Source organism: Lates calcarifer, linkage group LG11 (assembly GCF_001640805.2).
Source record: "Lates calcarifer isolate ASB-BC8 linkage group LG11, TLL_Latcal_v3, whole genome shotgun sequence".
Taxonomy (NCBI): domain Eukaryota; kingdom Metazoa; phylum Chordata; class Actinopteri; family Centropomidae; genus Lates; species Lates calcarifer.
Genome location: NC_066843.1, coordinates 22,853,413 through 22,877,181, shown reverse-complemented (window position 1 = coordinate 22,877,181; position 23,769 = coordinate 22,853,413). Strand labels below are relative to the sequence as shown.

At 39.9% G+C, this 23,769-nt stretch overlaps 1 protein-coding gene across 1 annotated transcript in view; it reads right to left on the bottom strand.

Moving 5' to 3' along the window:
• Positions 1-8,492, bottom strand: part of fbxl16 (F-box and leucine-rich repeat protein 16) — a 29,182-nt gene extending 20,690 nt beyond the window's left edge. The window contains exon 1 of the mRNA XM_018698392.1: positions 8,074-8,492. The gene's annotated coding sequence lies outside the window, so the exon portion shown is untranslated. The remainder of the gene's footprint in view (positions 1-8,073) is intronic.
• Positions 8,493-23,769: the final 15,277 nt, after the last annotated feature.

Below are 23,769 nucleotides of genomic sequence, written 5' to 3'. Positions count from 1 at the left end.
GTAGAGCCCTCCACTAAATCAATAAAAAACATATTTTATAATGAAATTCAACAGAGATTGCAGGAAATGCTCAGTATTTAACTGAACACCAGTTTGCAGTCAGCTGAGTCAAATGTAACCATAATCAGCATGCTGTTTGAATAGGCTACTTCTCTTTTGTCATTTGCTTTCAACAGAGCTGGATGCTCCAAGTGAAAACACATCATAGTGTAAATGAATGCTGTGGCCCGTGGCCTCATCTAGTTTGTTCTCTGTGATCTCACTGTATCAGCAGCAGGAGGACAGCTCACAGGCTCAAACCGCTCAGTTATGTAACATGCTGACTATAGGGCTCCATACACCACAGCATCTCTTTGTCCCGCTCCACTGACACAACCAGCTGTGCAATCAACACCTGCTACACCCATGTACACATGCATCTAAGTATATATACAGAAAGTCTATAAGTCATCAAGAACACTTTTCAATATGACAGCATCTGGTAGCATTTTATGTTTTTGTTGTCAGTCCCTTAGCAGATGGAGACTGGCTCTGCCTCCACTGTAGCATCACCAAGGTTCATCCATTACATAATACAACATTACCAACTAGACCGGCTACAGCAAGCACTCTGACACATTTCAGAGAAGCAGACGTTTCAGAGCAATAATGGACTAAACTATCGAAGAACAGATGAGAAATGTGTCACAGGGCAGGCTAAAATAAAATGATGCGAATTTATAGTAAGGTAATGAATGCACAACTACAGCAAAATCTATATTTACCATCCCTCCATCTGTTATGTGGTTGTGGTGTCTCTGTCTTTTAGGCAGGGAGGCAGGGGCATCTATAGGCTCTGCTGTCAGTGATCCACCAGAAGCAACAATAACAGGATATCCAACTCTACACAGTAAAAAAAAATATCTGTGTGCACAATAATGGATCTTGGGGAGAAAAACAGATTATAATGTATGTCAAATTATACCTAGTAATCTGTACTGGTCTGAGAAAAAACGGTCCTTCAGTCTGCCATACAAACATACAAACTCAAAATAACATTGAGAGAGAGAATTGACTATGATTTCACTTTGATGAAACTGGTTTAAGTCCCTGTTATATAGTATACCGGAATTCTACTCTACATTCTAGTGTACAGTTTTTGAACCAAGCTCTTTTATCTTAACATAAAGTGAATGTGTTCCTCTACTGATCCAGGTTTCAATTCAGTTTTCAACAGCATGAAAATCAGTACTAAGACTGGAGTGATGTAATCTATCACAGTGAACATCACGTCTGCATTAACCTCATCATCATCATCATTAACACTGAGCTGACTTTTCACATCAGTCCAACTAATAAATACAAAAACAACCTGAATTCATAAATGAATAATTAGCTAAAACATGGTATATACAACCTGAAAACAGTCTTTTCACAATAAATACAAGATATAAAGAAATGTACTGTACTATACAACTTAGATTGTTTATGAGACTAACTGCTCTACTCTGCATGAGCCATTTTTCATCTACTTGACTAAATTTTCCTTTTTGGATACATCCTGTAAATTCTCAGTAGATCATGGCCACATTTTTATTCTAGTCCTTCCATTTTCCCTCAGTCCATCTGAATTCAGTGATTTACAGAACTGCTGGAAAGACTCAATTCATAATCTGGAGCGCCAGATAAACAACAATATTTGAGTTCTCTCCACACTGTCCCTGTCCCAGTAACTCAGTAACCATTAGGGTTATTTTGCTTTAGTTTACAGCAGCTTACATAGTTTCTTATACAAACACGTTGGGGTTCAACATCTTGGTCAATGCTTCAAGATGTGGAGGCAGAGTTCAAACCACCAACCCCGTCAGTTAATGAGCCTAGCAACCGAGCTACACCTGGCAAAGATTATGTAGTTTAGACTATGTCTTCACAAAACTGTAAATTCTAAAGTCTCTTCATTTCAGCCTGGACCATTTTCTTAACCCAGGGTGCATAAATCTTCACACAGCAGCTTAGTGTTTCAGTGTGTACATGGTGAAATCCATGCATCCATCCTTATCTATATCGCTTATCTGTTAACGGTCGTGGGGGGCTGGAGCCTATCCCAGCTGACACTGGGCAAGAGGCGGGGTACACCCTTGAAGGCTCATCAGTCCAACGTAGGGCCAATATATACAGACAATCAACCATTCACGTTCACATCTACGGGCAATTTAGAGTCACCAATTAACCTGCATGTCTTTGGACTGTCCATAGACTATGGAGTGTACCTGAAGAGAACCCACACAGGCACAGGGAGAACATGTTAACTCCACACAGAAAAGCCCCAGGTGAACCAGGGCTCAAACCTGGAACCTGTGTGCTGAAAAACAGGGCTTTTTCAACAAAATAGTTTTGTAACTCAATCTGAAAAAAAAATCTCACAAGTTTAATTTTTCTTAATAGGGAACCTCTTATCTTTGGTCTAGACAGTTCAGTTATACATAGGCTAGGCTAGTGTGCAAGACAACAGTGGTCTGCCTACAATTCTGTTAATATATCACATCCACTAATCAGTCATCAGCAGCCTAATCCTGTGGCCAAATGAATAATCAAACTATACAGCATACAACAGTTGGCTTGAAATTCAATAGGAGAGTTTAAACATTACAATAATAGAAGTGTGGAACAGGTCTGGTTGAAAATATACCACTGATAATAGTAATCATCCTCTCAGGTTGAAAAAGTTCCCGGTAGCAAAAAATAAAAACCTTGTAGGTCAGCACACATATTAACAGAACATAAACTATGGTCAGTGCTTAATTTGTAAATCAGGAGGTCCACAAAGACAGAGACTGTTGGACAGGGACACAAATTCAGCCCTGGACTTCTCTGGTCAGTGAGGGCTGGAACTTAGTTGTGATTGGCCAATGAGCCCAGTCCCACATCATATTCGCAGCACACTCAGGTAAACCCCAAATGACAGGTATAACCTGTGTTTGCTCCATTTTCCAATTCCATTTCTTGCAATTTTTAGATAAAGGTAAATGAAGTACTGTAGCCTACAAATCCTAATATCCAGAGGGGAGGGAAGGGAACATGTTTGCTTGGTACAGACCCAGCAAAACCACATCATCACCCTTTCTATTTCTTTTCTTTTCAGTGAAATTCAAACATTCCCACTAAAATTGTGGGAATTCAAATCACAGTATCTGTCAAAATAGGTAAAGTTAGTGAAGATTCTCTGTCATTTCAAACCTTCTCTGTTATTGATCAGTGTTGTTCAGCTGTGAATAGAGGAAACAGCAGTGGATGGAAGTAATTTTCACAAAAAACAATAGATTGAATACTGCAGACACAGTTTTAGGAGACCCATGACAATAGTGACCTGCAAGCCCCTGATAAGCAGGTCACACCTGCTCTACTTGACACAAAACAACTGACACTTAAATCTTCCCCATCACAGAAAAAATCATCACAACCTTGTTTTGTTAGCGCTCACTCATTCTGATGCATGATCCTCCTTTGTATGTTTGGATTAACAGTGAGATGGTGAGATCACAGTTTTATTCTGCAGTTGTGGCTGCCTGGTCTTCATGTGTCAATATATACAGTGCTAACTAAGCCTTCGATAAAAGGCCACACAGGTACATGTTTGTAAAATGTGAATGTAAAAGGTGTAAAGATGGACTGTGCATGTTAATGAAGGAAGATGAGGAATGCCTACCCCCTTTCTTCAGAGAGAATTGAGGCCTAAATTTGCCCATCCAACACTACAGGGAAAATAAACAACACACAAGACGTTAAGGGCTGTGTTATGCTAACCAACCAAATTCTTTACTTAGTGCTAATCAGGTGTGATCTGGGAACTGCTTCCTGCCCCCTGCTGTTTTAACCCCTTGATTTCATCACTCCTTTCGTTATTGTAAACTGTGGGCCAGACCCCAGTGTCTGAATGTATAACTGTCTTATGTCTTGTGGTCACAACTATATATTATATTAAGGCGCCTTTGAAAATCAGATGGTTCATCTCAAGGGGTTATCCTAATAAAGGTGTATATATTTTCATACTGGTCTGATCACTACCTTGTGGTGCACTGCATAAATGTGCTGCCCACTGTCTGTGTCTGTATACTGGTTTACTATTAAACACTCCACTACAGCAAACTTCTCAACAGGACAAATGGCAGATCAAGAGAGTTGCTGCTAATTGTTGTAAACACATATGATCAAATGAATCAGAATAAGAGGAACAAATTTACCTGTTTAGCTGTACATGTTGATAAGACAGGTACAAAGAGTGGATGATGAGAATCATGCCCTAACTTAAGGCCAACACTGCAAACTCTACAGAGACCATGAGAAACATCTCAGCAGGAGTCTCTTACACAGCTGCACACGCATCGACACTTAACACAAACCATTCACCACCTTAAAGGGCAGTCTTGCTGATTTTGTAAACAGCATTGTATCATTACAATGTCTGTAGTATATATGTTTACTACCATCCAAGCTGCATGACACCAGAGCTCACCCTCACCAGGTGACACATATTTCCAGCCTCAAAGCAGTTGTTTAAACTACAAAAAATGCAGAAGTACAAGTAATAGTTTGAAAAACAGCACTGGCAAAAGTCCACTGAGACAGATCTGGCAGATATGTAGCGTTATAAACGTATGACAATATATAACTTTGAGCTTGGGCAAAACAATCTGAATTCAAGTTACACTTACTTCCTGGTTCTGGAGCATTTTAAACATCATCAGCAGATGGCTTGTGTACTGTTGTGCAACTTTCTCTTCTGATTACTTCTAGGGCATCTCATCCATGTTGACTGTCTTACTACAGGGGTGTCCCCGTGACTCAGGGGTGAAGTTGCTGACTGTGAACTGTTTTAGTTCGGCTGGAGAGCCTTGGTGCATGTCATTCCTCATCTCTCTCTATCTCCCCTCTTGTAAAAATTTCGACTACATATGGTATAAAGTTATGGTTCATGTTTTTATTGAACAGTTAACATACAGTGGTGTGTGTGGACTTTTGTTCCAAAGCACTTTACACCTGGGCTACCATGCAAGGTGCTGACCTGACCATGTGGAGCAATGTGGGGTTCAGTGTACTGAAAACCCTACACTTACTACCTGCTGAGCCACACCCACGTGAACAGATCTCACCACACTGCAATAAAATTAACAGATATATGTATGAATGAAAACAAACAAAGTCAGTACAGTGTGTGACATTTGATTTGGTTTTACTGTAAATGTATATTACAGTGAGGACATCAGGTGTACAGACATGTTGAAGTGTCATTACTTTCATTCAACTCACAAAGAACACTGATGTCCCAATGACACATTACTGGATCCTCCCTTCTCACAAGTTTGAACTCTGGAGATTAACTTAACAGGTTCCAACTCCCAAAAAGATGAGTTTGAACTTTGAACACTCTCTTTATTGAGAAAGTTCAATGAACAAGCTGTCATAGCAAGAGCAGTGCCACAGATGCATGATGGGAGAGGAGTGAGAAGATTCTAAGCATCCTGTTAGAACCACTTCTGTCTGATATGCTGTGATGGTGAAGGCACAGCGTGGCTCATACAGTGAGGAGCAGACCAACATGGCCCACACAGCTGAATCAATCTGTCTGATGCTGACACTGTCTTCCCCACTGGACTTATCTGTGTCAGCAAAGCAATAATACATCATGATAAACTGAAATTATATTAGCAAGGCTTAAGCATTATGAGAGATGAACAGTCACTCCAGCAAGGAACACCACAGGTTTCAACCAGACCAGTCCTCATTCATGACCTTGCATGTCTTTGGGGAGAAGGTAACACCGTAACACGTAACCCTTACGCTATGTTTACGCCAGAGAGCACTCTGTCCTCCTATTGTCAAGTCGTAAGGAACGTCACACTCGGCAGGAAGACACAAAAAATTGGGACATGTTAGACTTTGGGTCATTCCAGACGCAACATCACTGGTCGTGGTAGAGGTATCCTATTAGGTTGAAGAGTGTTCATCTTTAAGATCAAGACAATCTAGAATCCTTCCTCTGAATCCTTAATCTGTTTAAAAGCAAAGAGACTGCAGCTGAATGGTGTGTGCTGAGAGAAAAATAAACCTGATCCCCTCCACCAACAACTCCAAAGTTTTTCATCACTGTTAAATGAATGATTTGTAAGAACACTTATTTTTACATTACAGTGTCTGCTAAAGGTGAGATCTGTCCCTTTACATTAAAGGAACACAAGTTTAATTCAGGGCACCTTTTGTTAGAGCTTGAAGAAAGTTCCTCTATCCTTTGCAAGAATTTAGTTTGTCACCTTCATCTTCCTTCCTCAATATCCATCAATATGCATCTGTTCCACGAAAAGCAGCACGTTTTCCTCCCTCTCTGGCAGCTTCCACCACTGGCCAGAGTTTGTTTCTTTGTAGCTTGTCAGAGAGCATCAGGTTGACATGTACTTTCTTCTTTTAGCATCCTGTTTTCCCACAATATCTGGATAACTGCGGTAGCTAGTCAAACTTTCTCATGGAGCACAAGTGCTCTGTGCACAGCAACAACAGATCGGTCTTTCCCTCAGTCTCAGGCCAGAGTACTGTCTGATGCCATACAGATGTGGATTCCATCTTCTGCTGTAGTGCTCAGTACCGTACCCTCACTTCTCTCGTACATTTGCAACACTTGTTCTGGGATTCTTTACACACTTTATTCATTTCTTTTATTTCAATTACTGCAGCTCTTCAAAAACCGAGGGAAATGACATCCATGTCACTGGAAATATTTTTACTCAGATATAGTTAACTACTTTTTTTCCTTCAAATCTCTAGTCTATGCGGTAAACTTCTTTTGGTCCTGGGCTTCAGTCAATGGTGTATCTTCAACAGAAAGCGTGTATCTTAAACAGTGTATCTAAACAGTTTCCTTTCCAAACTTTTGTTAATTTTTTGTTAGTTTACTATTCTGCTCAGTCACAAACTCAGTAGCTATCTCCAGATAAACACAGGTGGTGGTGACAATACTTGGTCTGAAAGCCACTTTCCAACTTCCAGAGCTCAGTGGATATCAACCTGACTGGTTGATATGATAATGGAGGAGCTTTGTCAAGTCTGATGTCATCAGGATTATCTAATTCCTCAGTTGAAACTTCACATTCACTTCACATTGTGTGTGTTTTATTGGCCAGAGATTAGACAGTTGATATTGTTCTATCACAGTCACTATACAGGCAAATATACTTGACATTAACTTTTAGTGGATGGTTTACCAGTTACAGTCCAGCTTCACCTCCACTCTTGTGTGGTGTCAGGCAAATTCTTCACCTTGCTCCAAGTTCACAGGTAGGAACTCAGACTGAGTGGCTTTCTGAGGTCTGAGAGTCAACTGGAACACAGAATAAGTTTGGACTTCCATACTGGTTGTAATATGCATTGCACCCCATGCATTGCTACCAAACACTGCTCAAATTCACGAAATTTGCTTTCATCCTACAGGAGATCCAATAGCTTTTAAACATTAGATGTTTTTTCCGGCCTTAAAGCTACTTCAGGGAAAATGGCCGGTAGAACTGTGAGCTAAGGGGTTAAATCCAGATCATTAACTCTATAATCTTGAATATTAAAATGTACAGCTTAGATAGGAAGATGGCATTGAGCCCACAGAAACTGAGAAAGAGCTGACAGAGCAATCAGGGGTGGAACCAGGACAACCACAGCAAAAAAAAACAAGAAAGACCTCGGAGAAGAAATGGCTGAGAGAATGAAATCACATTGCTGCACAAACGAGAACCGAAGAGGTTGCGTCACTGACAGACGCTGGCGTCATTGTGTTTGTTAATAATACGCAGCTCGATGCGGCTGATCAGCTCCGTCTCCCACAGGCCCTACCGAGCACACAAAGAGCTGGAACACCCAGCGCCCTTCACCCACATCAGCCCCATCTCTCTGCAATCTCCTCCGCCTCGTGTGAGCGGAGGAGCCGCAGTGTGGATGCAGCTGCCATAACCCAACACCCCGTCATCCATCACAAGCACAGACACGCTACACACATACACACTGCACCCATGGACACATCCCCTCGTCTCGGCCTTTTTTCGCAGCATCTCTTACCTCTCAGATGAAAATTGACTCGGGCATTAATCCATGATCAGCACGTTGTTAACGCTGCTGCCTCTCGATCACGTTTCTCCCAGTGTTGCGGCGCAGAGAGAGCGAAATAAATAATTATTAGGAGGCTGCCCTGCCCGTTATGTCCTATCGGGAGGCGAGAGATGCGCCTGTCGAGCCCATACATACAAGAGGAGCAGCCGGGTCCAAAATCAGAATCAGTCGAACGTAGGGGAGAACCGATACACGGCCTCCTCTGCAAAAGCCTTCAAATGTGAGCTAAACAGCGTCTCTGTTGTGTTTTCGATCGCCTGGTCCTCCTCCACAACAGAGTGGCCCTCTCTGTCTCGTAATTTCTCCTCCACACACACACACACGCACACACACACGTACACACGCAGAGCGGAGCAGCTCTGTCTCATTTAAAGAGATAGGATAGGGCAGCTGGAGCAGCGCTGTGCACAGAGCCTTTCTGTCTGCGTCTTATGTAACCTGAGCACCAGCTTCTCATTGTCCTGCAGCGTACACACAGGTAACTGATTTACCTGCGCGCGTGCGTGTATGCATGCGTGCGTGCGTGCGTTTGTATGTACATGTGCAACTGTGTGATTGCAGCTGGCCAGTGGTGTGCACAGACTCCTTTAGGAGAGGGGGCAAAATGTACAAAGTGCCCCACTTCTGACCAGAGAGAGTCCTTTAACTGGACTGGAGAGAGTTTAGGTTGATGTGGTCTGTGTCTCACATACAAACACACTCTGATGACACAACAGTGTGTCTGTCACTAGATGTTGGGGAAAGAGAGAGAAGCTCTCTGTGACACAGATCTCACAGTGTGATCACTCACAAGTAAAAATCAGGGAGTGGAAACTCTGAAACATGCTCTGTGTCCTTTGCTTTACTGAACATCCAACATGTAGCTGCAGGTTAAACAACTGACACTATTGGCCACTACATAAAGCCTCTGAGAGCTCAACACACTGTAAATTAGATAAATAGACAAAAATGCTGGAAACGCAGCTAGTACAGAAAATATTTGTTTAAATGCTGTCTGTGTGTTAGCTCACTGCTGAGGATGTTTTCTTATTTTACCTACATCCACAGAAATAGTCATTGATTGTTTTTTTTTTTTACAAAACTAGCTTTGTTCAGACACAAGTATGAGCTAGTACAGCCTTTCCCCCGATCAGCAATACTGACCTTTATATCTGTTTTATTTTATTGTGCGGATGTCTGTGTATTTACAGGTTAATGACTATTTTATTTATTTATTTATTTTTGTCTCCTGCAGTACTTCCATTGATCTGCCCCTCAGTTTGCTTCAAATATGAATATTTAATTTTTGTTGTTGTTGTTTTTTCAGGATAAGAACTTGAAAGTTAAGACATGGGTAGTTACATTTAAGATTCATAATAGATTATATGACTGTAGAAATGAGAAAATGGACAAAGGCCAATAATAAGTTTTACTCTACATTTACTCCAGTTCAGACACATCAACATTTAGAATATGACCTTGCAATGGGAAGTTTGTCAAAAGACAAAAATATATTCTTTATTTAAAAAATATATTTTTAAAAGCTACCCAATAATAAATGAAGAATGAATAAACATTTACATGAGTTTAAATTGAGCTTTTGTCTCAGGGAAAGTTATATTTCCCTTTTTATTCCAATCAAGATAAGTAGTTCTTTTCATTAAACTTTTTGGGCATTCTTAGGAATTTGCAAGCTCATAAAAAAGTATTACTACATTCTTTATAACATTTTTTTCCCTATTCAGAAGAATGGGACACAAACAAACTTGAAGTGCACATGCTTGGATTTCCACAATACACATCACTACTAATATTGCTCACAAAGACAATTTATATGCTGATTGACAGCTAAATACATCAGTTAGCTTGGACAGAAGATTCACTCAAACAGTAGGCAGAATAAAAACCCTCTGCTGGGCCTGATAGAGTTAACAATGAATCATTTGTAATAGGAAAGGAGTATGTACATTGTACTGTTTCTTCAGCCTACACTCTATTATGACAACTGAACTCTAAACTGTGGACTGTTTCTACTATCTTAATTGTTCACTAGAAACAAATGGTTTAAAGTAAACAGTATCTTACATATTGTATGATCAGTTCTCAATCTAACAGCGTACATTTTCTTGGATTTCAGTCAAATACACAGACTGGTCTTGATGACCCACCAACAGATGCACTGATGAATAAACATGAATCAACCATGATTCCAAATCAGCATGAGGAAGAATACTATACGCAGAACCACAAGTCAGTGAATATCTGAAGCATCATTAAGCCTTAACCCTTCATTTGATGTTGGGTAGAGTACAATGTTCTTTAGTTTATAATTGATTAAATATGTTATTTTTTTCAGATGAGGTGGCACAGTGGTGCAGTGGTTAGCACTGTTGCCTCACAGCAAGGTTCTGGGCTTAAGTCCTGGTTCATTTTCGGTGTGGAGTTTGCATGTTCTCTCTGTGCCTGTCTGGGTTCTCTCTGGGTACTCTGGTTTCCTCCCACAGTCCAAAGACATGCAGGTTAATTGGTGACTCTAGAATTGCCCATAGGTGTCAATGTGAGTGTGAATGGTTGTTTGTCTATATGTGTGTTGGACTTGCGAACCGTACAGGGTGTATCCCGCCCCTCACCCAGTGTCAGCTGGGATAGGCTCCAGCCCCCCTCGACCCTTCATGGCTAAGCGGTATAGATAATGAATGAATGAATTTTTTTTTTTCCTGAATATTTCCTATCCTTTGCTTCATATTGTGAAATTTGACCCTTTCTCCTGCATGAATCTTTAAATGAAACCATCGCTCTTGGCTTGATCTGATTGATGTCCTCTCTGAGACCATTACCTGTGGTGTGAGGTCATAGGTAGATATGGCCTCATTGAAGGGAATCACTGCCATAAACCTCCTTCCTGGGGTTTGTCCTGTTATGGGCATCACCTCAATAAGGAAGTGACGCCATGGCTCACTGCCTCTCCTCCACTTTCTCTCTGTGTGTCTCTCTCTGGGTCCAAACAGGCAGAGAGCTGTAGAGCTTTCTATTAATAGAATCCTATCCGCCTGTTCAGCCTCCCACCCCCTTCGGCACAAAGAGATACACCCACATAGACACACACAAAGCACCCATGGACAGCACTGTGTTGCAAGTACAACACACAGGGCGTTGCACAATATTGTACAAACCACACGCACACACACACACACACACATACACAGAAAGTAAATTCATGCATTTACATTGCAAATACAGGAAAACAGTATGTGCACATGAGCAGATACAGGCGAAAAAAATGTCAAGTGCAGAGCAAAGCCTAATAAAATACAGAAACACGCGTCATTTTGCCCATACTATAGCATTAATAATGCAGGGATTCTAAGTGGAGAGAGAGGAACACTCCCTGTAAGGATAGAGGGGGAGGGGACTTCCACTCCTTTGCAGCTTCTACAATGTAGCATAACGGTTACCCATCCCATTTCTGTATCTACTGTGTGCACATGAGTGTGTGTGTTACCACATGGAAACAGTAAAAAAAAAAAAACCAGCTTGCTGCAGCAGCAACAATCTGCAGTTGTATGTGACTGTCAGTATGTGATGGACAGATGGATCTATGTTTGTGTGTTCATGCCATAGTGCAGATCTCTACTGGTGGTTTAACATAGCATGGATGTGTTCTATATGCCTCGGCTCATTGTAGGTACCCTGGAGTCTCCTTTAAACAACCACAGTTGTGTTTACATTCACAGTCTCTCGCCAAAGCTCTCAGGCCTCTGGTTTGATGGTGTGGTACGGTGGTGTGTACAAAGCCAGCAGTAACGAGACTGAAAAGGTGGAGCTACTCAGAAATAATGATCTGTGTGGGTTGTTCCTTTACAGCTACAGAATTTCACTTCACCACTGAGATCCATCAGCCTCCAGACAAACTAATATTTACTTCCAGCTGCTGACAGAAATCTAAGGAGACACACTGGCTCCATCAGCTGAGAGTAAGGAAATGTTTCTCTTATGGTTCTGTAGTATCTTGTTTGGTTAAGTGGATTATTTAACCAATTCAATTCAATACAATTTTATTTTATTTATATAGTGCCAAATCACAACAGAAGTCCCAATTCAATGAAAATGAACACTGTCAACAAATACTGAAGGTTCAGTTCTTTTACAATGACGATGACATACCTAAACCTGAAATACCTGCCTTTTTGGCCACTTAGGGGCAGTCAAAACAAACTGTGAACACAACACTGATACATCATCTCCTTTTAAGCTTTTAATGTTGAATTTCAAACAGGTGCTTATTTTCACGTGCAGCAGTTAGAGAGACAGACTCAGCTGATAATCTTCTGTGGCTTCATTACTTAGACACACAGTTATAATAACATCAGTTATATCTACTTCAACATTCTTGTCATTTGTATAATTGATAATATATTTTAAAGGTAACTTATGATATTTTTCCTTATCAGTTACTTAATTCCCTTTTTTACATATCAGCTTTAATGCATCATATCATATTATGACACACCATATGTTCTGTTGTTGCTACTCAACAGTAAGCTTATCATCATTTTCTCAGCAATCCAGAATGGGATAAAATATCAAATGAATAAATAAGAAGATTCCAAGCCCAAGTTGTTTTTCCCTTTTGTTAGGAAAATGATAATAATGTATCTGTCAAACAGTATTTCAAACAGGAAAGGACACTTAATTCTCCTACTGTCACTCCATAATATTCCATAATATTCTTCTGTGGTTAGTGTCTCTTTAAGACAGGGGAACCACTATACCTTCAGTAGTGGAGGAGCTCTGTAATGCATTGCTTGGACAGGACGACAAGGCAAGAGGCACTCGTGGATTTGAAGGTGATATAGTGCTTTATAGCAAAGGAAGGAAGAAACATCAGTCACCAGCCTCGTCACCTCAGGAGTGATGCTAATGCTCCACAGACACTTATGAATAAATATGTCATTATTTGGGTTTTAAGAATTCAAATGTTGATATTCAAAAGCGTGTGAAGATAAATGAATGAACACTGATATACAAACAGCCAAACACATGTGCGCTCCTATAAGAGCACGCACTGCAGTGAAGATGAGTCAGCCACTAGTGTTGCCATGGAAACACTGCCTCTTTGCAATCAGTCTCTTAGTAACTGTGCAGTTGCCGAGGAAGGAACCTGTGAGGGGTGTGTGTTTGTGTGTGTGAGTGAGTGTGTGTGTGTGTGTATGGTGATACTCAGCTACTGATGTAACTGGCTACTTCACTGAGAAGAACCAAAATTAGAGCAATTATGCACAAATAACTTTTCAGATGCACTTGGGATTTTTTTTAAATGATGTGAACACTTGTCTATTCACTTATTTATTTGTTTAGATTTTTTTTAAGAAAATGCCAGTGGAAGACGAGATCCTGGAGAGAGGGAATGAACAGAAAACAAAGGCACATGTCAAACCAACCAAAACCAGTTATATAATTTGACAATTATTTCTTGACAGACACACTATCATCCAACACAACATAGATCCAGTGCCAGGGCTGACTTGGTGTACACTGTATCATCATAATCATCACATTACGACAGGTCAGTGGCACTATAGGAGCTTACCAAATAGTTTCTTGCCTTATTGTTTTGTGTAAACTATATGATAATTACATTTTACTCTGCCAGTAACTGGCAGCAGCAAACCGTCAGATTGAATTGTATGTATATATACATATATATGTATATAAAATGGGAGTGCAGTGGAAACAGACAGATTATATACATGAAGCATCTCACCAATCAATCATCACTGAGAGGTGTGTAACTGGAGGATTTCCAATTATTCCACAGTTTATTTGAGTTAATTTTTTCTTCTCTACTTTTAATTTGACTGTTGTGTGTCTTTTAGACATGAAAAACTGGACATCGTTATTGGAAATTCAGCCATGTTCACTATTTCTTTATTTAATGGATAGATGTTGGTTAGAGAGTCCAGAAATGACTGGTCTGACTCATCTTTGATTAAGCGTTTTACTTTTTTCTGTCCAAGTTTTTCTAATCTTGTGCAGCTGCACAGTGAGCAGGCGACATCAGTCAGTGAGCTCCAGTCCCCTTTCACACTGAAGTTTGCTGCCCTGGTTCAGTTGCACATGGACGATACATACACATGTGTTTCATGCATATATGAGTACACACAAGTACATACACATATATTTCCATATATGCATACAGATATGCATACTGGTACATTGCTTCAGTAGAGCATATAAACATAATAACAATGAAGAAGTGATTTGTCATGTACACAGAGTGAGACTGGAAACCCCCTTTCACTGAAATACATGTTTTAAATTTGATCTGGCTGCTATAATATTATGTAACACAAGTTACCTAAAGAGGTAGGAAACACAAAGCATGACTATACATAGTGCTGTTACATTACTACTTTTATTTGAGGTGTACAACAGTACACAATATTACAGTATAAATACATAGCATAGGTGATTATTAATAACGAAGTTCTTCTCAGACGCAAAGAGTCATCAACTCCAAATCAGATGTAACTTTGAATGAAATAAAATATTAGCATTGGCACAATGTCAAATATGAGCTGCTGTATATCAGAAGAACAGAAACACTGTACCAGATTTGTACTGTGTGAAAGTGGCAGACAATTTATAACAACTCCGGTGTACTCCCTCCTCTTCGTCCCTACTGCTCCCTCTCCCTCCCTCCTGCCCAGCATGCTCCATTCATTCTTTTTTGTTTTTTGTTTTTTTGTTTTTTGTTTTTTCATTCACTGTGCTATGCTACCAAGCAAAGATACAGACAGGGATGCAGCAGCTAACAGGCTCAGCTAACCCACCCACATCAGACTTCTCCTCCACACAGAGCCCTGTGTGTTTAGATGCATTGACGTCACAGCTGACGCACGGCAGCCTGGAGTGGCCGGCTCCATCAAAGGCCTGTATACTCAGGCTTGAACAGAGGTATTATTAGCCAGCAGAGGGAGAGATACACAGAAAGAATGAGAGGAGAGGGGAGGGATGGGGGATGGGGACTGAGGAGGGGGCTGTTTAGAATGAACAGCAGTGTGCTCTCTGAGACTACATGTAAACCTGTCTCCTAGAAATTACAGTTCAACACAACTACACTGCAACAACAAATTGGTCTTATAGGAAGCATAGTTGTGACCAGATTATCCTTTCTATCAACAAAATGAGGAAAGGAATATGTATTTGGCACACAACAAATATGTTGATACCAGTTACCAGTATCAGTAAAGTCTTCACAGACAACCTGTTTGTTTTCTGCTCTCACAGCACAGCCTAGCATTATTAAACTGTCGCATGGTTCTTTTCAGACTCTCACAGCTCTTGGTTCAGGCTCAGTAAAGATCCCGGTCTAATGTAACTTCATAGTTCACAGTGACTTCAGACACAATGCATTCATTAACATTTAACCAAACCACCATCTCTCTGTTACCTTAACCAAAGAGCTTTTGTTGCTTAAATGAGTCTGAATACAAACCCTGGTCTCTGGTCTCTGGACATTTGTGAACTTGGACACAGGCCATCCACCCCACAGATGGCCCACCCTACACGGGTCTGGCCCTCAGACCCCCCCTGATGGCCATGTTTAACCAGCATGGCCTCCACTCTGAAACAGGTGTAAGGTATACAAAGTATCAAGCTGGAGATAAGTTGCTACCTTCATCAGCCAAAAACTTGTGATTCTCCCTGTGAAATCAGTCAAACACATGATTTTAATTGCACCTTTACACACACTTTCATCACAAGGTCCCTTTAGTAACTGCACTTGAGTTTTCAATCATATCACATGGTCTTCCTCAGCAGGTGATGCTGCCTGGTGGTTATGGAGCTGCAGCTGCTGTTCAAATTTCCCTTTTTCCTTTTTCCAGAGCACTTTAAGAACTCATCTCATCATTGGTTGGTTTGAGGTTCAGTTGTTCATTCATGAAAAAATGCAGCTACAGTGCTCTCACCTCAGGTCACTTTAATCCTTTTAATCCAGAGTGGGGAGCCAAAGTGGGGAAGAATTTATTTTGTATTCATATTCACAGCCTTCCCACTTTATGTCACGAATGTCCGATTTGCCCCTTTACACTGTTAAATTAAAACTTCACACTGCACTTAACAGCCAGTGCTGAGAGGAGAGTTCAGACACACTATAGATGGACACTCTGCTGGGGGCTGATGCTCAATGTCTTATCACTAACCTGCTCACTGCTTATTTTGCAACCTTGTGGTTCATTTGCTCGTACCACTGCATAACCCATAACCCAGTTACTGACACTCCATATTGCAAACATAATAGTATGATCTACACCGGGATACCATATGCACATAGGTGCACCCGCACCTCCAATCATGAAGAACTGAGTGAGTTTAACAAAAGGTGGCATACAACAGTGATCTACACCCTTAAATTTTAAAGCAGCAATAATCAATATTTCAGTAATAAAGATGGAATCTTTGGCAGTAATCAACCTAGAGAGAATTATCAGCTTAAACTGCAGCTCCCCTCACTATTATGGAGCTTTATATTCAGTTTCAGATCATTGTTCATCTGTTTACTGTTCCGGTTCACTCTCACCACTCTCATAGCATTGTCTTTGGCCACAACAGCAGCAATTTTCAAAGGAAAAGCCGTCAAAGGCCACTGTCTACTACCAGCTCAGCAGCAGACAGCAGACAGACACAGATAGAGAGCAGCTGGTGAACAGAGTGGAGCAGCTAAAGAGAGAGATTTCCTTCAGGAGGTGGTAGAGACCAAAAACTGAGCTAAAAGAGAGGGAATACTGGACTTCATTAGATGCACCACTCCACTGATCCCACTGCTCTTTGCTCCTGTTAACCTGCCCCAGAGCTGGCTCTCCTCTCTGAACTCTGCAGATAACAATTTCTACTGGAAAGGCAAAAGGCATCAAATGAAAAATCTCTACCTTCCCCAACTTCCAAATTCTTGGCAGACTTACAGCACCAAATTTCTACATTTCACACTAGATGCACTCATTGCACAAATCACAGTTGGATATAGAAGAGACAATAACAACAGATATCCCTGACAAAAACCTTCTGAAAACCTATTGACAAAACCAGTACATATCATAACTAATTGAAATGCTCAACCGTCAACATCAACCTAACAGCACAGTGGAAAGCAAACAGTATTATCAGTCGCAGTCTGCCCCCCCACTCCCCTCCCCCAATCTAGGTCAATCCTATGTTCCAAATAAATAAGAGGCCTTTTGTCTTTCCAGGACAGAAAGAGAAGGGAATAGCAAGCCTGGGGTGACTATTCAAAGGTGGCCTGTTCATCATAAATTGGCACACATTTCCACGACTTTAAATTGTAAAACCCAATTCATACAATGTAGAACAATAGGTGATTATTTTCATTGCCTTCTGGCTCAATCTACCAGTTCAGTGTCTGAGCAGGTTATTCCAGATCATTAGCCTCAGCTCAATGTCCAACCATCACCTCTCTGTGCTTCACCTCACACTGCACTCTAAACCATTTACTCTAATAGCATTAAACAGTCAATCAGATTGCTCATCTGGAAAGACAGAACAAAACTATCCACCACACACTGGTTCAGTTTGGTATTGTACTCTAGAAAGTTTCAGCACAGCTTCACAGGGCATGACATGACCCCTGGTGCCCTCACTACCTCCTTCAACAGCCCAGCATTGAAGTCACCGTATGTATGACACTTGTTAATCTCTCTCAATAACACAGTGTGCTTTTGCTTTTAAACATAATCGTTAAAATGCCACTTGTTCATCGGGATTTGTCGTCTGCCCCCTTGTGTCACTCCTTTTTCTGTTTTGTACTGTTATTCAGTTGTGACTAAACCATTTAGAGTTTTATGTTTCTCTGCATCATATTGTACTGTTGTGTGTTTTTATTTGAAAAAAAATCCTGTCTAGACTGTGCTGCTATAACAGATTGTTCATACAGATTATAGAAAAAAGCTACAGGATACGTAGAAAACAAACATGTTCTATTCTCTGCAGAGCTTGTTCAGCTGTAAAACATATCTAAATTGTTTTTGTAACTTTGACACAGGCCTGCACTGCATGCTGTCTAATTTAGAAAATGAATGGGATCAAAATAGACATTGGATTGTAAAACATGATTTGGACAGCCACAAGTAAAAGACTCATGACAGCCTGTATCTTAAAACAGAAAATACTGCCTGTGATGTATGTGTGTGTGTGTGTGTGTGTATCAGTAATCTGGATAGGGTGCATTCAGTTCAATTCAGTTCAATTCAGTTTTATTCAGTTTTATTTATATAGCGCTGAATCACAACAAAAGTCATCTCAAGGCACTTTTCATATAGAGCAGGTCTAGACCATACTCTTTAAAATAGGTATTTACAGAGAGAGACCCAACAAATCCCACCATGAGCAGCACTAGGCAACAGTGGCAAGGAAAGGCTTCCTTTTAAGAGGCAGAAACCTCGAGCAGAACCGGGACTGGTTGGGTTGAGAAAGAGAGAGCGATACTGGGGAAGGGGGGGGACGGGTTAGAGAATAGCTACAGAAGAACATAGCATAACACAAATCTTTAAGGTAAGATGGAGCCTGATCATTAAGGGCTTTGTATGTGAGGAGGAGGATTTTGAATTCTATTCTGGATTTGACTGGGAGCCAGTGTAGAGAGGCTAACACAGGAGAAATATGGTCTCTGTTTCTAGTTCCTGTCAGTAAACGTGCGGCAGCATTTTGGATCAGCTGCAGAGTCTTTAGAGACTTGTTGGGGCAGCCTGATAATAATGAATTACAGTAGTCCAGCCTGGAAGTAACAAATGCATGGACTAGTTTTTCTGCATCTTTTTGAGACAGAAAATGTCTCATTTTGGGCGATATTACGCAGGTGAAAGAAGGCAGTCCTAGAAGTTTGTTTTATGTGTGAGTTAAAGGACATATCCTCATCGAAAATAACTCCAAGGTTCTTTACAGTGGAGCTGGAGGCCAGGGCAATGCCATCTAATATAACTATATCATTAGAAAATGTATTTCTGAGGTGTTTGGAACCAAGTACAATAACTTCGGTTTTGTCTGAGTTCAAAAGTAAAATTTTGCTTGTCATCCAAGTCTTAATGTCCCTAAGGCATGCCTGAAGTTTGGCTAACTGATTGGTTTCATGGGGCTTCATTGACAACTATAGTTGTGTTATCTGCATAACAATGCAAATTTATGGAATGATTCCTGATAATATTGCCCAAGGGAAGCATATACAAAGTGAAGAGAACTGGTCCAAGCACTGACCCTTGTGGAACTCCATGTCTAACTATTGTGTACATGGAGGAATTGTTGTTAACATGTCACAAACTGAAGCCTATCAGATAGATAGGACTTAAACTAGTTTAGTGCGGTTCCTTTAATTTCAATAAAATGCTCCAGTCTGTAAAAGGATGTGAAGCATGTAAAGATATTAACTGACAGATGATATTGATGACATGACAGAGCAGGGGTTGAGTGAAACTGAAATCTTGAAATGATAAGGTATTAAAATATAAAAGAAAAGAAAATATCAGTATCATGAAAAACATGGCCGAGCACTGATTCGTGGATTCATTACACAGAGGGTGGATGTGCTCTCACAGCAGAGGCCTGTCAGCTTTGTGAATGTTATCTGCTGAAATTGGATTCCCTCTGGTGGTGGCAGGATGAGATTCATCCCTGTACTTCTGCTGACAGTGCAGTCATGTCATTTCTTTGACTTTACTCCTGAAAATTGGATTTAATTAAACAAATGACTCTGACTTTACAGTTTAAAGTTTTTCAGCATTAAGGGTGATTGAAGTGATTTACTATATATTCTCAGTGTATAACTTGGTGATGGTGATGCTTAAAGCTTAGCACAAAATACTCAGTCAGAGACCAGCTGGAGAAAACAGTGGAGTCAGACACTCCGTCAGGTTTAGTGGAAACCACAAGATAGATAGATAGATAGATAGATAGATAGATAGATAGATAGATAGATAGATAGATAGATAGATAGATAGGTAGGTAGATAGATAGATAGATAGATAGATTGATTGATTGATTGATTGATTGATTGACAGAGTGCATATATTTGCATCTATTTTACTTATGTTGTAACTGTCACATTTACATTCAAAACCGCAAACAGTGACAAAGTCACTGTAAATTAGACTGTGATTTGTCACATTCTGTTACATCTTCTGTATATCTAAAAAAAAAAAATTGTTAAATTGCATAAATTCCTAACTGGGACTGACCGCCTTGATGGCCTTCATGAAAGACATGTGTCAGGTGAGAAACAGGGGCAGGTGAGGCTGAATCCAGAGAGGTTTTTAGTTGTATGGGATAGTGAGGTGTTTCACTTTCTCTTTTCCTTCTATCTTACTCTCCATCCATCAACCCCACACCTCTTTATGGAGGTGTAAAGCTCATAATAAGATGTCCCAAAGTGCTGGATGCCTGGTTGACAGGATAGATCAGGCTGCAGAAAGATTCTCTCCCAGGTAGACTAAGGAGAGAACACAAGATGTGATGATGTGAATGAGAACTTGTGGCCAAATGCAGGAGTCAGGGTTGACTACGACTGTTGTACTTCTGTTGTTGTACTTTAATGATCTTTCTGATATAATCAGTAAAATAAAGAAATTAAAACTACTTCAAAGACAGCAGTGACTCATACTGTTGACAGATAGACAAAGCTGAGTGTTTTGTTGCATTAGTGCATTTTGACTTAGACTTAGACGGACTTTATTGATTGAATGTTATTGAATGTGAGATTAACTGTTGTGTTGAAGCTGCATGTTGGTAGAGTGTGTGAAGTTTTGTAACAGTGAACTCAATATGAATGAGAAATGTGAGTTAGCAAAAAAAACTGTGATTAGTAGATTGTCCTACAAAACATACATTGAACACCTTTAACATAATCTAAAAATTCAAATCAAATTGTTGTACTGGAACTCAGCTTGTTTCTCCATTAAAGTCCATCGTACTGGTAAAACTGCTACACAAGACACTGATATACCCCGCAGGTTCATGTTTAAACCACTGGCTATGAATAATATACTGCTCAAGAAAAATAAGGGAACACTTAAATCACACATCAGATCTTGATGAAAGAATTATTCAAGTTGAAAATCTTTACTGATGTACATTGTGTAATTTGTTGAGAACAAAATGATTTAACAATGGTCAGTGGAAACAAAAATCATCAACCCACCGAGGGCTGGATTCAAAATCATACCAAAAATCTAAGTAAAAAACTAAAATCACAGGCTGATCCAACTTGAGTGAATTTCATCACAGCAACTCATAATGTGACTCAATAGAGTGTATAGCCCCTCTGTGCTTGTATGCACCCCCAACAGTATTGGGCCAATGAGTCAACAGATGGTGTCCTGGGTGATGCCCTCCCAGACCTGGATCAGGGCATCAGTCTGTGGTGGTACTTGGAGGCATCCAATGCACCAATACATAACATCCAATAGGTGCTCAATTGGATTTAGGTCACAGGAATGTGAGAGCCAGTCAGTGGCATCAGTGTCTTTATCACCCAGGAGCTGCCTACACATTCTGACCACATGAGGCCAGGCATTGTCCTGCTCCAGGACGAACCCGGGGCCCATTGCACCAACATGAGGTCTGACAATCACTCTGTCAGGGAACTATTGGATATGACATGGATGTCTGTGCGATCCTCCAAGGATATGCCTCTCCAGACCATCACTGACCCACCGCCAAATGGCTCATGCTGGATGGTGTTACATGTACTGTGTGTGACTGACAGGTCTTGTGAATATAATTTGTGCTGACTAAACACTACCAAACAGTAATAGAAATACTGATTTAAACTGTGAAAACTATATACACCCACAGACAGATGCAGCAAGGTCACAGTGAAATTAGGAAGGTGCAATTCAGCAAGAGAAAATGAATGTATGTTGACCTGTTTGCCATATTGAGCTGAACTGGTGAAATTAAATACTCATATGAAACAATTCACAGAAACAATTAAAAAAGTGGCTGTTGAAATTAAGATTAAACTTTCTAAATCAGAGGGAAGAGCTGTTCATGTTTTCATTACAGGAAAGCTCAACATGCAAAAAATGCATGGAGACAGCGTGGAGGGCAGAAATGCTTTGTTTATTTGTTTGTTTTTAGGGAACAACAGGATTGATGAAACAACATTAAAGAATAATGGACATAGAGAAAGTTAAATCCACTCACTCTCTGCTCTGTCTTGTCTTAAGTCATGTGCATCTAGTAATCACCAGTACTTACTATCTGAAATAATGATAATACAAGAACTAATGGTAACACAAGAGTAATAAAACAAGGCACTGAGGTTGCCATTTGTGGTGGTTGTCATTTGGGTTCCTGCTCATATGGGTAATAAGAGAGTGGACAAACAAACCATACAAGCTGTTAAAGAAGAAAACATTACATCAATATTAAACTCTCACAATCAGAGGGAGAAGGCATTGTATTGAAATTGTGTTGAAAATCAGTAAACAGCACTAGTATCAGTTTACATTCAGCTCAGTGTAAAGCAGGTATTATGAGAAATAGGGGGGGAAGTAGAAAAGAGTAGGTAATAATGACTAAATTACAAATATGACACAATGGTCTGAACAACACACTTCATATTATAGGGAAGCAGTAAGACACATTTATCCCATGACTTCCTCCTACTCACAGCCAAGTGAGATAGTCACTTAGCAGGGCAACTCTCAAGTGATCACATGATTAATCACAGAATCACAGATCACAGAAGGAAAAAGATTTAATTGAAATGTCTTAATCAACATGGGGAATGAACAACAGTCTAATATGTGTCTATTGTATACATATAGAATAGGGATGAAATAACAGGTAATAAATCAGAGAAATCAGACAAGAAGGAAAATTTAGTTCCACACATAGATAGATGACTTTATTCATCCCTGAAAGGAAATCCGGTTGTCATAGTAGTCCGTATGTACAATACGTACAATACGTACAATAAAAATACAATAGTATAAAATAGAATACTGAGGTAGAAAATAGAATAAAAATACAAGACAAGACAAGATACAGGTGCAGCGGCAAGATGATGTTAATAATACTGATGGTATGATTGTAATGTTACTGTTAATAACAGTATATAGTAATATACATATATTATATATAGTAATAGTAACAGTTAGTGATAGTAATAATAGCAGCAGCAACAGTATACAATAATAATAATATTAATAATAATAATTATTATTATTATATGTATACATAGAAATATGTCATATATTCAGCCTGTGCTGTGCTGTGTATTTTTTCTAAGTGTGTATACATATGTAACTACAATATATAATATGTACACATGTATAGATATATGCCTATGATATATGATATATAGGTAGGTGTAGGTATAATATATAGGTATAATATGCATGATAAATACTTGACTAGACAGATATATACACCATAAATAATATGCTATGAATATGAATATGTAAATAGAATGTGCAAAGGGATACAAATATTGTATGAACATGATATATAATATCAATACAGTTAAAATTAAAACATATCACTTAATAAAACATTAAGTATATGTTCCAGTATTTGGACAGTGCAGAGGGTGTCAGGTGGATTTAGTCCAGTTGTGTAATCGTGGCTCTGATAGAGGTAGATGAGTTGTAAAGT